Below are 15220 nucleotides of genomic sequence, written 5' to 3' on the forward strand. Positions count from 1 at the left end.
TATTATTTTTCTTTCAGCACTGAATGTCTTTGCTCTACTCCGACAAACAGCTGTTGTATAGAAAAATAAGGCAGGTCAAGTACTTGAGAAGCCATGTTAACTTCCCAGGTAGTTAGGCAATCAGCTTTAATGAAACAGCAGTGAATTACACCAATGTGCTAATTATGGTACTTTGTCACAGCATAAAATGCAATAAAACCAACCCATGCTTGGCTTGGAAAGTATTATGCATAGATTTTCCAAAAGATTTAATTGAAGAGAGATTTTATTTTCCTGAAGCATTCTGTAATTTCATGTGGCTTTTCCTCAATTCTTTCCATTTAAAGAAGAGGTCTAGAAAGATATGCACAGCTGAACATATGTAGAAGAAAAAAATATGTAGAGCTGAAAAAAATAGTAATGGTTTTTGCAAATCGATACCTTACTTTGCAGTCACAAATTTTTATGACTGATATGCCAACATTAAAAACTTTGGTATCGTTGTTAATTAAAAAATCACACTTAAGACATGTTAGATAACATACAAATATGCACAGAGCAGTGTGTGTCAGTTTATATTCTGAACAACTCTGTTTTAAACGAAGGAAAAAGAATACTTTAATGTCTGTCAATACTGAGTGCAATTAGCAGAATATTAGTCTTAATCAAATAAAAAATCTAGACATTGAACTTTAGAAAAGGAACAACCTTTAGTAAATGTTTATTATGCTCAGAGAAACATTACGGTGAAAAATAATAGTTCATTTTTCTTAAGTGTATAAAATTAATACATTTTATCTTTTAAGTTATAACTGACAAATCAACTGCCTTCAGTGTGATTTTACTGTTTTGTCTTTGGGGCAGCAAAACACTGAGTAATAAATGATAAATTGTGGCCTTGATGTCTTACTGACTACAATAGCCCATGAATAATGTTTTTTTTTTTATTTCAATGGAATTCTTAGAAATCACTCACATTTATTGTAATACTTAGTTATCACAATTAACCTTTTTAAACCTGAATAATTCAGAAAAATATCTTACAGCTGTCATACAAATGGTTTACTACTCTTGGGTGGTCTTTTGAGCCGTATTTCCAATGTTAAATCAATGTTGTTAAATTATAAAAAGTCCGAGTTTTTAAACATACATGCACATGCATAAAATACTATTTTTGGAGACCAACTACACACAGAGATGTGGACAGTATAGTCTGGGTATTTAGATTACAAAAGGATCAACTCAGAAACCGATATTTAGCCTAAGACAGAACGAAGACCATAAGGACGCATTAAATCTCCGTTGGCCATTTCCGTCCCGCTGCCATAGTCTCACATAGACAGGCAAACACACCACGAATGAGCTATGCTTTCAGGGTGAATTCGATTCTGAAGTGTAAGGAAGCCCACGTGAGAGTGAGCTCAGTGGCTAAACAACATGCCCCTTTAGTGGGGGTGCGCGGAACATGTGAAGCACTAAGTATCACGGGATAACTATTCATTTCTGTTCCTAAACCGAGGGTATACGTGGCTCTTCTAATGGGTATAGTAAGTAGAAAACATAAGCAGGGAACACCAGAAGCCACAAAAAATAGAAACAGAGAACACTGAGCTAGAGACACATGTAAAGAACTAGAGTATCTCACAAACATCTACATTACCTGGTTAAACGGCATGCTAGAATTTTTCAGAACATATTGGAAAGAAGCAAAGTGTCCTAACAAATCAGTTGAAAAGAGGCTGTGTCCTGAGAAAGTTTAAGTGAAGTTGAAAGCCCAAGGAAACTGCAGTACCTATGCTGACAAGGTAAGGATGAAATGTCAGAACTTAGAGAACAAGATCAGTGGAGCCATTCAGTGCTCAAAAGGAGTGACTTCTCGCTTAGATAACTGAGGTGGAGAGTAGCACAGTTCATCCTGTGGGGGCTGCAGGAAGGTCACGCTTTCGTGCTGGGTGATGGGGAGGCCATTTTGGAACATGTTCATTTGAGAACCCAGTTAGAGAAAGGAAAGAAGATGGGCGGTATCTGGGTCCAGCTCTCACAAAAGTGATCAGAAGAGAGACAATAGTAATGAGAGTCATGAACCTATGATCGAAACTACAAATGATGAGCTCAAGAGAATGCAAAGAAAAAAGAGAAGACTTCGTGGGATGGCAAAGGAGGGGGAGTTCAAGTGACAGACTGAGAAGGAATGAGGAACAGGATGGGATAAAAGAATTCAAGAGAGATGATTTGGACTATCTGAGAACATCCAAACCTGCAAAAATTTCAAATACTTATAATCTGGACTGGAATATAGTTGTAAATATTAATAAGAAATAGCAAGCTGAAGTCTATTGGCAAGGCAATTTCATCACAGTGGTGGGGTCAGTTGACAGAGAGCAATGGTGAACAAATGTTTCCAAAGGCAACATTTCATGGAGTTAATCACATAGAGCTAAATTTAATTGGAACTTATTAACCATCTTGCTGCAGTCATAACCGGCAATGTAGTTTAGCTGAACTTAGTTTAGGTTTTAGGTGAGTAGTGAGGGATAAAAAAAAACAAAACTAGACTTTAAGGTTCCTACTCTCAGTCAATTCGAAGTACATACAATTGCATTATAAGCTTTATGTTAGAAATCTGTCTTATGTAGATAAAATTGTGATATGATGGTGAAAACAACAAACATAAATGCATATAACTATCTCTTACCAATATATGACATTCGATTTGACAGGGACTATATATGTATCTAATTTCAAAAGAGACAGTTTTATGGCACACCTAATAGGCTGAGGAAATGTTTGTTGGATAACTAGGTAAATAAACATGGGGATTGCAGATACAGTTTTCCTGGGCTCTGAGTTAACTTACATACAACGGTTTGTTAAACAGGGCAATAGGGCATAGCATATTAAGATTGCATTATTTATTTTTTTAAACAGCTGTTGAACAATTGATGGTTATAACTTCGTGCTCTCTCTTGCTCCCTCTTCATTTTTTTTTTTTTTTTGGAAATGATATATACTTTCAAGAATTTCCATTTCTTGCTAAATATAGTCTAATACATATCATTGTGGAAAAAACAAAAGACAAAAATAAGTAAATTTTAAAAAGCAAGGATAAAACGAACTATCCCTAAGCTCCGTATTATGAAGAGAAAATGTTTTTCTTTCTAGTTTTGGTGGAAAGGTAAGCCAATATATTATCACAGAAATTTATTTGTGAATTTTATTTTCCAAATGGTTTAGTCAGATGTAGACTTGATGTGCTTAAAGATCATGTGTTGAAACTGCAGTGAGGAAAGGTACCATGAAGATCCATGTGCAACTTTCGAAGAAGTTTGTGTTTCATCTTAGAAGCCATGTGAAGTCACTGAATTATTTTAAACAGGATTGAGGTATAATTACATAAGTATTACTAAAGAACAAACCTGCTGGCAGCATTTAAATATGTTGCAGGGGTGACAGTTCCTTCGATAATATATTACTCTGGCAATATTTTGTCTTGCGTGGCTGAAAAAGAATTTAAGGTAGTTTAATTTGACAATATAAAATACACATCAATGATATCAAGGAGAGGAAAAAGATAAAGGTACAGATACAGAAGATCAATAATTAATAAACAAATTGGTACTATGGTGTCGTGTACCCTTAGCAGAAGTAAGCTGCGATTTGGTTCTAGTTTCCTGAACAATGTGAAATCGAAAACAGAGTGAGCTTCATGTGCCATGCTATCCAAACATAAAAACAAACTGGTCGTTCAGGAGAAACACAGATCTTTGACGTGAGATATTAGTGAGGCATTTCTCTCATAGGTTCTCATAGAAAGGTCCCAGAATGGTGTATTAAACAACTTTCTCAACACAAACATTTTTCTTTTAAATACAATGTGCCTGATTTTGGTTACAAATGGAGCAAACTTGTTTTATTAAAGCTCAAAGTGAGTATAATCTTAGGCTGAAAAATAATCAAATCTTGGCCCTAAAACAAATAAGGAAAACAGTAAACAATTAACTAATCAATGAAACATATATTAAGTACCTATTTTTTTGCCAGGCACTGTCCTAGTCAATATAAATACAACTGGGAACAAGACGCAGTATTTGCTTGCAGACTAGTGGGGATGAAGACAAGTCAACAGCTAATTGCAATAGTGATGAGTGTAAGCATGAGGAAAGTATAGCATGATATGGGAAGAATAGTTCCGACTCAGACATGAAAGATCGGAGATGGCTTCCAGGAAGTAGTGACATATATGCAGCATCCCGCTGAGAAAGACAAAGCTGATTAAGTGGAGAAGGGACTAAGGAAATCCGAATAGATAAAACTGTCATACTCAAAGGGAACAAAGACATGGACAACTTTCCTCAAATGAGTTAGCAGTTATATCTCTAATGCCTAGAAGAGAACAATCTGAATAAATCTAAACTCATTCAATAGGAAAAATAAAAAGCCTGCTAACAAATGTTGATAGAATAACCCTTGCTGAATACAGTTAAGGTCATTTACCTAAAACTATGACAAGCATTGCATTTAACATTGAAACTCAGAAGCATTCCTATTAGAATTAGAAACAAGAGTGTCTTCTATTATCCTTGTTATTCAACATTTTCTTGGAGAGTCTAGACAATATAATAACATAAGAGGAAAGATAAGCAATGTATATTTTGAGAAAGAAGACACCTATGTGTCCTTTCTTTTTTTCAGGTGATATATACTTACCTACATAGAAAACTCAAGAGACTCTACATATAAATGGTTACTTATATGAAAATAAGTATACAGAAATTAAGAATATTCCTATACTTCAGCAATAAACATAAAATTTAGTGGAAAACACAACTATCTATATACTAGGAACAAACTGTGAGGTCTTAAGGTATAGACTTAATGAAAGAGGTACAAGATCTTTTTAGACAAAATTATATTATTGAAATATGTCACATAGGATATGAATATCTAAGTTACACAATGTTATAAAGAGCCAATTTTCTTCAAATTAGTCTAGAATGCAAAGCAATTTCAATTAAAATCTGATATATTAGAACCCAGGAAAGATCTAAAATCCATTGCTTGACTATACACTAAATCTCCTCTTTAAAATCGAGAATTCAACTTTAAAATATTTAAATAACTTTATCACATTTAAATGAATTAGGGAGAAAACAAAATGAGCATGTGAATCAATGAAGTACAATTATCAAAACTGACAGTTTAAAAACTGTCAAAATTTATTTAAAAATAGAGAATTGTAAGAAATATAGTAGACATTTAAATAAATATATCCCAAAATATAGATTAGCATATAAAAATTAATATAATAAAATATTCCTCACAATAACCAAATCTCTGCATATTTTCCTGGTCCCAGGAGTAGGGCTTTGGGCCAAGACCAGAAATTATTTTTATAATATGTCTGACCCTTCACATTCTTCTCAATGGTTATAAACACCTCTATCCTATTCTTCCCCAAATATGTTATTTCTGCATATTTTTGAGTTTTATCTAAATAATATCATGCTCTATTTGGTCTTGTGAAAGTTGTTGTTCCACTTAGTATGAGATTTCTAATAAGTGTGTAGATGTTATAGCTGTAGATAATGAATAGTCACTCATGTAGAATACTCCATTACTAATACAACATAATTTACTTTTCTACTTCTCCGTGGATTTATATTTGAGTTGTTTCTGGATTTTTGTTTGCTTGTTTTTGGTTACTATAAAAAGTGCACACATCAAATCTGTTGCACATTTCTACCTATTTTGCTATTATATAAAGTATGTACTCTCTGCTGCATATTCCTTATAGCTTTAACACAGTGTATACCAAGGATTATACTGTTGGTTTACAGGATTAAGTCTTCTAAGCAAGTACTTCCATGTCCACAATAAACAGACAATTGCAGGATCCACAGCAAGAGACAGGCAAGGCAACAAAGGCCCTGGATCTCTCAAGGATGAAGGTATTTGCTCACCTAGCAAGCAACCCAGATCAGTTGAAATATTGGATAAGGGTAGGGAATTTTAACATATATATCATAAGAATCCCAGCAGGTAAGTACAGAGACTAAATGAGGGACACTATTTGGAGGAATAATATATGAAAATTTCCTATCTCATGTTGAAAAATATGAAACCACAACTTCAGGAAGCACCCAAAGAAAATGAATAAAAGAAACCTAAAATGATACAAAATGAAGACAAAAAGAGAAATGTTATTAAAGGAGACTTCGACTGCCGGCCATGATGCAGGAACTGACTGATAGACTTGCCTTACTGCCATGAACAATTATGAAATTGGGTAAAATATGTGAAACAACTGTGTGCCAATATTAAAACAGGCGGCTCAGGACTGTCATCTCTAAGAGTAAGGAAACACATGAGGTGAGCTCCCCATTCGCCCCAGCTCTCTGCCTCGGGCGAGGCTCCCAAATGTAGCAGAGGAAGGTCGGGCTTAGGCAAGGCATCATGGTCTCACTGACATGAGTAGTTCACGGCTACTAAAGCAGCTGAAATTTGAAGGACAGGTTGCCAGAATGGAGAAGGCAATGGAGAGAGAAACTCATGAGTACTTTGCTTAAGACAAGGGTGAAATTCTGCATTGCCTAGCAGGGAGAGAGTAGCTGCTACAAGGTTGAGAGTGGCACCAAGAGACTGCACAATTCTAGGAAATGCTAATGTTCTGACCCAATCATAATAGAAGGACCTCGATAAAATACCCTGGCCATCAGCTGATACACCAGCATGATTAAGACTCAGGAGTAACAACCATGACCCAAAGATACTGTAATGTTCCTCGACAAAAACCTAAGAGTAAGCTGCAACAAAATCCAGTAAAGAAGATACTAAATTAATTTCTTGTTGTAATAAAACTCGAAATTGTTTAAAAAAGACATTACCCAGACTTGCAATAATTGATCACACACACTACCATTCTTGCATATTCCATAGACATAATAATAGGCAAGAAAATAAGTATATATATTTATTTACACTCCCGAAAAAAAGGCATGAGAAGAGAAAAATAGGATAACAATAGATTGGATAGTAAACAAGTTAGAAGGATGGTAGAATTAACTCTAAATATATTAATAACTAAATTAGATATAAATGAATCAAAAACTCTGATTAAAAAGTAGAGATTTTCAAACTGTATATAAAAGTGAGAACCAACAAAATGCAATCTATGAGATTTGCTGTAAAATAAGGTGCAAGTAGGTTTAATCTAAAAAAAAAAAAAGGCAAAGGTATGTATATCATGTAAACATTAAGTACATGAAAATCATGAAACATATGATAGCATATAAAAGGCTAAACTCATAGAAGATTTTCAGGTAGGAAATATTAACGTGAATAAAAAAGGAAATTTTATACTGATCAAAGGGAAAACTCAACAAGACAACATATAATCCTCAATGTGTATGTGGTAAATAACAAAACATCAGAAAATATTGAGCAAAACTGACACAACTGCAGAAAGAAAGAGACCAAATTCAAAGTTATAGATTTTGACTCTTTCAGAAATGGTTTGAACAAACAGATAAGAAATCAATAAAGATATAGAAGATTTGACCTCAGAACATTAAACCCAGTAACTGAAGAATACACTTGTTCTTTCAAGTGCAAACTAAACACTGATATATTGTATCCTGAGCCATAAAACAATGATTAATAAACTTCAAAAGCTGAGAAAATAGAAAATAATTACCAATTTCAGGAAAAGAGGATAGATCATCACTACATATTCTCTAGAATGTGTAAAAACAAGGGAATCTTGTCTAAAACTCAATGTCAGTAACAAACTGGATAAAAATTTACAAATTCATTGAAAAATTCTATTTACCTGACACTAGAAGAAATAAAAAACTTACAAACTACTTATTATTAAAATTATTAAAATAATTAAATTTGTAATATTATATCTTCCTGCTAAAAAGAGGCCCACGGCCAGATACACTAGTGAATCCTATTAAATGAATCATTCCATTTTTACACAAAGTGTTTTGAAAATGGGGACAGAACATTTCTCAAATTTATACGAGGTTATCATAACTGTAGGAATAAAGCCTCACATGGACAGTAAAAGAAAAAAAAATGTACACTCCAAAATCTTTTATGACAAATTTATGACTACCCAATTGCTCTGAAATCCAACTCCCAGGAATTTAACCAAGAAAATGGAAATATATATCCCCAAAAGAACTGTACTTGATGTTAATAACTGATTTATTCACAATAACCAGGAACTAGAAATAAGAATATATTTAACAGATGATCAATAAACAAATCTTGATGATTCATATAATAGAATACCATTTAGCAATGAAAATAAGCATAAGCTGAACATACCCTCAAACTGAAAATCCACTCAAGGCTTCTCACAGGTATTCATTTACTGAAAGGAGCAAGATGTAAAATAATACACAGATTTTAATGATGTTAATATAAAGTTCTATAGTAGCCCGAACTAATCAGTGTTGATAGAAATCAGACTAATGATTAATGATTACATGGAGTGGAGTTGTGGAGACTGAAGGCAAAGGTGTGAAGGAAGATTTCTGGGAAAAAGGAAATTCAGAGAGTGGTTGATAATATTCATTGAACTGTACACTTAAATATATGCACATGATTGCATTGTTTGTTGGTGAAATTTATTAATAATAAAAGTTGTGGAAAAGAGGTAATAGGTTGAATAGTTACAAAAATAAAATTGAAATAAATTCATATATTTTAAATACAGCAATGTAAGCCAGAAAAAATGAAATAATAAGATTAAAACAGAAAAAAATATTCTAAACTGATATGTAGATTTAAATCCTATATGCACAAAATATTGTTAATGTCCAATTACTGAGATTTTTATCAAAAGTGAAAATTTAAATGTTAGACAAAAGCAGAAGGTATGTCATGGGAAAGGTGATTAAAGTCTTAGAATCTTATTTTCTAAAAATAAATCTTTTTTTCCACAAAGGTTTTATTTGTTTTTTACCTTAAGTTAAATATTCATGGAAAATTTTAATAGTAGTTATTATAAAAAGAAAAAGGGAGCTTATATTTCAAATCAGTACTGGGAAAAAATGGAAAATAAAACAGGCAAACAAAATGAAAAAGCTATAAAAGAGAAAAAAATATAATTGTAACTAATACCCATATTAGTTACAAGTTGTACACTATCCTTAAGGTTTTGACATAAATTACATGTATTACCAAGTTTACTTCCAGGAAAATTAAGCTAATTTATATTCAAATATTGATATATGAGAATTCTTTAGATACTTTCACTTTTAAAAGGCTTTATTAACTTGATAAATTACAATGACTGCATATTATCCTAATTTTTATTTAATTTCCAGGTTATTTAAATAATATTTTTTCTTTCATGTTAGTGATTTATATATTTTGTTGCATTTGTTTTCATGGTTTGACCAATTTTCTGTTCAGATGCTTATGTTCTTTTGACTTGTAACAGCTTTCATATATTAAAGATGTTGAAACTTATATTTTGTAAACATTTCAAGTTTTCAGGTAACTTTAATGTTCTTGTAGACAAGTTTATTTTTGTCAAGAAATGTGCAAGTTTGATGCATGAAAATCTATCCATTTCTTTCCTTCATGTTTATCATGTTGAAAAATCTTTTACCATTGTAAGATTATACAATGATTTCCATATAGTTCCATGCTTTCAAATAAATATGCATCTAAGTAACTAATATTTCAATAAAAAAAACAATAAAATTATAATTAGAATTGAGTAAAATGAAAGTACACTAGGGTAAAATGAAATTATAAACCAAACCATGTTGGATGCAATGATAACAGTAAATTGAGAGAAGCTGAGAGTTATGAATGTTTAGATTAAGAGGTATATAAACCAAAAGAAAGTATAAAAAAGGCAAAAAAGTAAACCAAATATTAGAAACCAATGGAATAGAATATAAAGTAGATGCAGATATGAGAAAAAAAAGAAATTCTCTCATAGAAGCTATAATTGTCTATAAACAAAGTGAAAATTAGTCTATTTATTACTTAGTATCAACAATAGGATATTTCAAAATAAAGCCGCAAAAGAAATTAAAGAAATTTTGCAGAAAACAGGAATGAAGAAATATAATTTTATTGAGAGCTACTAAAAACAATCTAAATAGACATATGTTCATAAACTGGAAGGCTTAGTAGGATAAATATTTAATTTTTCCTCAGACTGATCTATAGATTCAATAATATTTTGATTCGAATTCCAAAAGGACATTATGTAGGACTTATAACGTCATTCTCAAACTTACATAGTATATTGCTCAAAGGCCAAAACCTGCCAAAAAATTCTAATGAATAAGATACACATATACATGTAGGTTTGCTTTTCGAGGTCTCAAGATCTATTATTAAGTAGTAGACAATGTGGTATTAGCCCAGGGATAGAGAAATTGATCAACGGAACAGCATAGAGGGCTTAGAAATAGATCCACCCATCCATCCGTGGAAACTGGTGTCCATTTTCACACCAACTTTGCAGTGAAATAGGTCATTTAGTTCAAGCTTACATTCTGTGGGATTCTATGTCAGTAATTGAGCATTCTATAAAACCTCAGAGGGTGGTGCTTGCAGAAGTGATGAGAGTATGTAAGGAAAATGCATCCCCTGATTAAGAGTGAGTTCTTGATTAGATGTAATAGATTTTACCCCAAATGTCTGGCTAACTGCTTTGCATGATGGTATCAATCTGAGAGCTCAGGTGTGGTCTCTGCTGCTGACAGGGTTGGATATTCATGAAAAACAAAAGATAGTTGAGCCTTAGTGAGAAAGAGCCTTGGTAAAACGTGAGTCACTGGGCTCATGCGCTGTCTCTATCTCTGTCATAACCTCTCCATTTATGGATAGGATATAGTCAAGAACAGGGCCTGCCTGATATTTACCGCCAAAGTCAATCTATCTTTCTAGTTGTTGAGTGCCTCTCTTTTTGGTAGGTTTGGATTGTTCCCACACTCATGGGTCCATCACGTGTCTATTGTTGTCTTGTTTCCAGTGATTCGGTGTGGTTGCTTCCAGGCCTTATCAACAGCCAAGTCATTGCTTCAGCTCAGGAATCCATGCATTTTCTCGCTTCATGCTATTTCTCTCTCCTTACCAAAATGATGACCAAGTCTACTGCTTGTAGTTCTACAAATGGATTTTTTTTCCCCCACGATGGTTCTTTTGGGTCATCCCTGCTTAGGGCTATCATGCATCAGAGGTCCATTCTCTGTATAAACATATTGAGCTAACTCATTTTTAAAGCAACAAAAGTTTTTTTTCCCCCTTTTTTGTTATTTATTAGCTGGCCGTAGGGAATGCTCCAGGAGGACACAGTTGTACACTGTGGGGAGCCATCAATGCAACAGATGTTGGTGATTTGGGTATCTGAGGCATTTATTCTTGTAATTTTTGAAGCCATCTGGACCGGCTCAGAACAAATTATGCATGTATATTTTTCATTGTATGACGGATTATGAATGCACTTGTCCCACCTTGTAACTTGGTGAATCTGACCATACTCATTATGTACAGCAATGTTTTTATAGTTAGTTAATGTCCTGTGATTAGGGATTCATTGTCTGCATGGGCCAGGATGCATGCAAGGAGCTGCTTCTCCAACATAAGGCGATATCTTGCTTCAGAGTCCCATTGTTCTCTGCAGTGGCTCCTCTGCAGGAGCTAGCCGGAGGCTTTACATAGTACCTCTTCTACCGCAGACACCTCTAGCGCCACTGGATCTGTCAGGTCATATTGTCTGGACCTGTGGCAAAGTTCTCTCTTGTTCTGTGAAATTAAAACTGGCAGCCTTTTGAGTCACTCAATATATAGATTCAAACAGCAGGTACAAATATGGTACACACTGTCTCCAAAATCTAAAGAAAGCCATCAAGCCTGTGGTAGTGTCTCTCCCTCGGTGATCAAGGTTATACCGGTCAATGACTAGCCCTTTGCTATACATGGGTTTCAGAGCATATGCCAGATTATTGGATTCTTATGAACATTATGAACATTAGTGGCAAGTATCTGAATCTTGTGTGTGCCTTCTGGCATGTTATGTATCTTTCCAGGGCATTCAGATCCTGATAATCTGTTAATCAGGGCATTGTAATATGGTACGATCAACATGGTGGCCCAGAAGGATGTCTTACAGAATGACAAGATCATCGACATTTCCATAGGGTATGTTGTGACAGAAGCAGGAAAGCTGACATAACCTTGGGGCAATAAAATGGATGTGTATTGCTATTCTCCCCTTGTAAAATCAAATAGTTTTAATCCCCTCTACCAATGGATATTAAAAATAATCCACCGTATCAATTAACCTTCACCATATAAATAGCCACATATCCAAAGTGCCAAAATCTGTGATGATCCATCTGTCACATTAGAAGAGACTGGAGCTTTAACTTGGTTAGGTTTACAGCGGTCCACCGTCACAAATCATAATGCATATATTTTCACCCATAAGCTATAGATATGAATAGAATAAGAATATAATGGGGGCCATTTGACTGGTAAGTGATCCAATTCTAGAATCTAGCAAGCTTTCTAATTGGCTTAGTTACTGTTGCTATGAAAGCAGAACATGAAACAATTACTTGAGTGCATGTAGATGATTTGAGAAGTGTTCTCAGGAAGCATAAATAGGAAGTGAAAAAATGAGGCAGGGAATAGATTCAATTAATAAAGGGTGCATTAATTAGCTGTTTATGGCCATGAGCAACTGGGGTTCAATCTTTCTAGAAACTCTCTGAGGGACTATGTACAACACATATTGAAATCATCCCACTGGTTATCCCTGAGAGCACATACCTCTCTGCCCCGCAAATTTTGAGTTGTGGTTCTACACAGTGGAGCAGACTTCTCTGGCTTTGGAGGAGATCCTGAGGCTGCAAAGCAGACATCACAGTAAGGACTCTGCGTGGGCGGCTGGTAACAAGCTATGCCATAACAATCCAGGCATAGCTATGTGGAGATGACTTTGATTGAGTGGCAGTGGCATGGTAAGTGACAAGCATTTGAAACACTCAGAAATGTATATGGATGCTTTTGCAGTGTGAGGGTTCCCCAGGGTCCTAGTACGCAACATTGTATATGCAACAATAGCTACTGATGTCATGAAATATCATCGCAACTATTCTGGACCTTCTCTCCATTTGGCACAGAAGAGGACCACATTTGCCTGCCCTTTCTAAGTGAGGCAAAGCTATTTGACTTGCTGCGGCCAGTAAAATGTGAATGAAGGTCATGTGCATCACTTCTAGATAATAACTTTGAGCCAGTGTGCTAGTAGCCATCTTTGCTTCCTATTGCCATGGTGTTAGTGAAAGTGCCGTCTGTCTCTGAGCATACTTCTTGTTCCAACTAACCTGTGCTGGCCATGCCAATATGAGCAAGAAATAAAATTTTGGTTGTGTTAAGCCACTAGGCTTTTGAACTTATGTGAAATCTTAATGTGTGCAGACTGGCAAACTATGGCACACAGGCCAAATCTGTCCAACTGCCTGTTTGTAGCAATAATGCTTTATTGGTGTTCGGCCACACCCATTTATATATGTATTATCTCTTGTTGCTTTAATGCTACTAGGACATAATTGATAGTGGCTTCTATGGCTCCAGAAGATTAAAATACTTATTATTTGGCCCCTCACAGATAAAGTTTGTTGATCCTGGTATAAACTATTATGACACAAATAAACAATGTCTAAAATCCAATATAACCCCCAAATCAATTAATATTAATTTTTTGTTTTTCTACCACTAAACTTCGGGATGATTTGTTATACTGCATTACTGTCACAACAGCTAGTGGGTACATTGTATAATTTGAATTTAATGAAGTTCGAACACAGTCAAAATTCATATCTGGTATTTGAAGTCAAGGTGGCAGTGAGGGTAGTGACAAGCGGGAGGCCACGGAGAGGGTCTCACGGTTGCTGTTGTGTTCTGGTTCCTGACTCATGTGTGAGCTCCAAGGGTGGTGTTCACTTTTTGAAAGTTCATCAAGTTTTTTACTAATGTTTTAGTTTTTCTAATGCATGTTATGCTCGAAAAAGTTAAAACGAGGAATAGAGGAATATTTACATGTATTTATATTGAATGATTTTTCACAATGCATTGTTAAGTGAAAAGAAACAATCTGCAGAATAGTCAAGATAAATGGCTTGCTACCATTTGTTTAAAAATCAAAAGTTAGATATGTATACATGTATTCTACTACATAAATATTTCTAGAATGATAAATACAGATGCCTCTAAAGAGGATAAGCAGGAGATGAGAGTGGAAATAGAACTAAGTTTTCACTGTGGAAAATCTCTCTCCCTCTAAATTTTTTTTTCATAATGTGTATTTAACTTTTTACAACCTCAAAAATTTCAAGAGTAGAACTCTAAGGTATACAGTATGCTATTACCTATTCCCTTATATTCTAATTTTTATTACTTAAATAACAATGCAATTTATATCTTTGTCTGAAAATCTTGGTCTGCTTCTTGAATGACTACTTTAACATAAATTTCTGAAAAGAGTATGATTGGGTCCAGAAATGAATAAGAGATAGATACCCCTGAAGAAGGAAGGAGTTAATTACTGGTGCTGACACACTTATCCTACTATATCCTTTTGCATTATATGGGTTAAAATAATACTTAGTATTTTAAATAAACTTATTGATATTGAATAAAAATTTAGAAAGTTTTAAGACCAGAATTTATAAAATAAGCAGAAATCTCTTGGGTGATTTATAACCATTTTAACATATTTCATTATTTAATTTTGTTTCAAAATTCTTTTTCATTGGTTTCTCATCTTGCTTTTTAAGGTTGAGAGCATTATTTTGATATGTGTAAGCATTAAGAGTGATTTTCACGATGGGAGCATGACTGGAGATTATTATGTAACCACTTTTTAGTCTGTTTAAGAATCATTACATGGAATCATACATATATACACAAAGTGCTGTACAAATTTTTGGTGTAATGCAGTTTAATACACCCTGAAATATATGTCTAAGGGGCTTATTTTCTCGTGTGTAATTTAGGATCCACAGTAGGTAATGTGAATTAATTACTTCTTCTGCCTAAATATGACCTTCATTTCTTAATTTGTATAGAGGAAAAAGAAGACTTGATTGTATTTTTTGTAATTCTCATTACTGAGGATTTCTCTTCTGTCAGCTTCTTTTGTCTTTTCACAATTTTTCTTGGCAGAGAATGATATTCCTGTCATTTAGTGATCAATAAA

This window comes from Rousettus aegyptiacus, unplaced genomic scaffold (genome assembly GCF_014176215.1).
Source record: "Rousettus aegyptiacus isolate mRouAeg1 unplaced genomic scaffold, mRouAeg1.p scaffold_m13_p_10, whole genome shotgun sequence".
In the NCBI taxonomy this organism is placed as follows: Eukaryota; Metazoa; Chordata; class Mammalia; order Chiroptera; family Pteropodidae; genus Rousettus; species Rousettus aegyptiacus.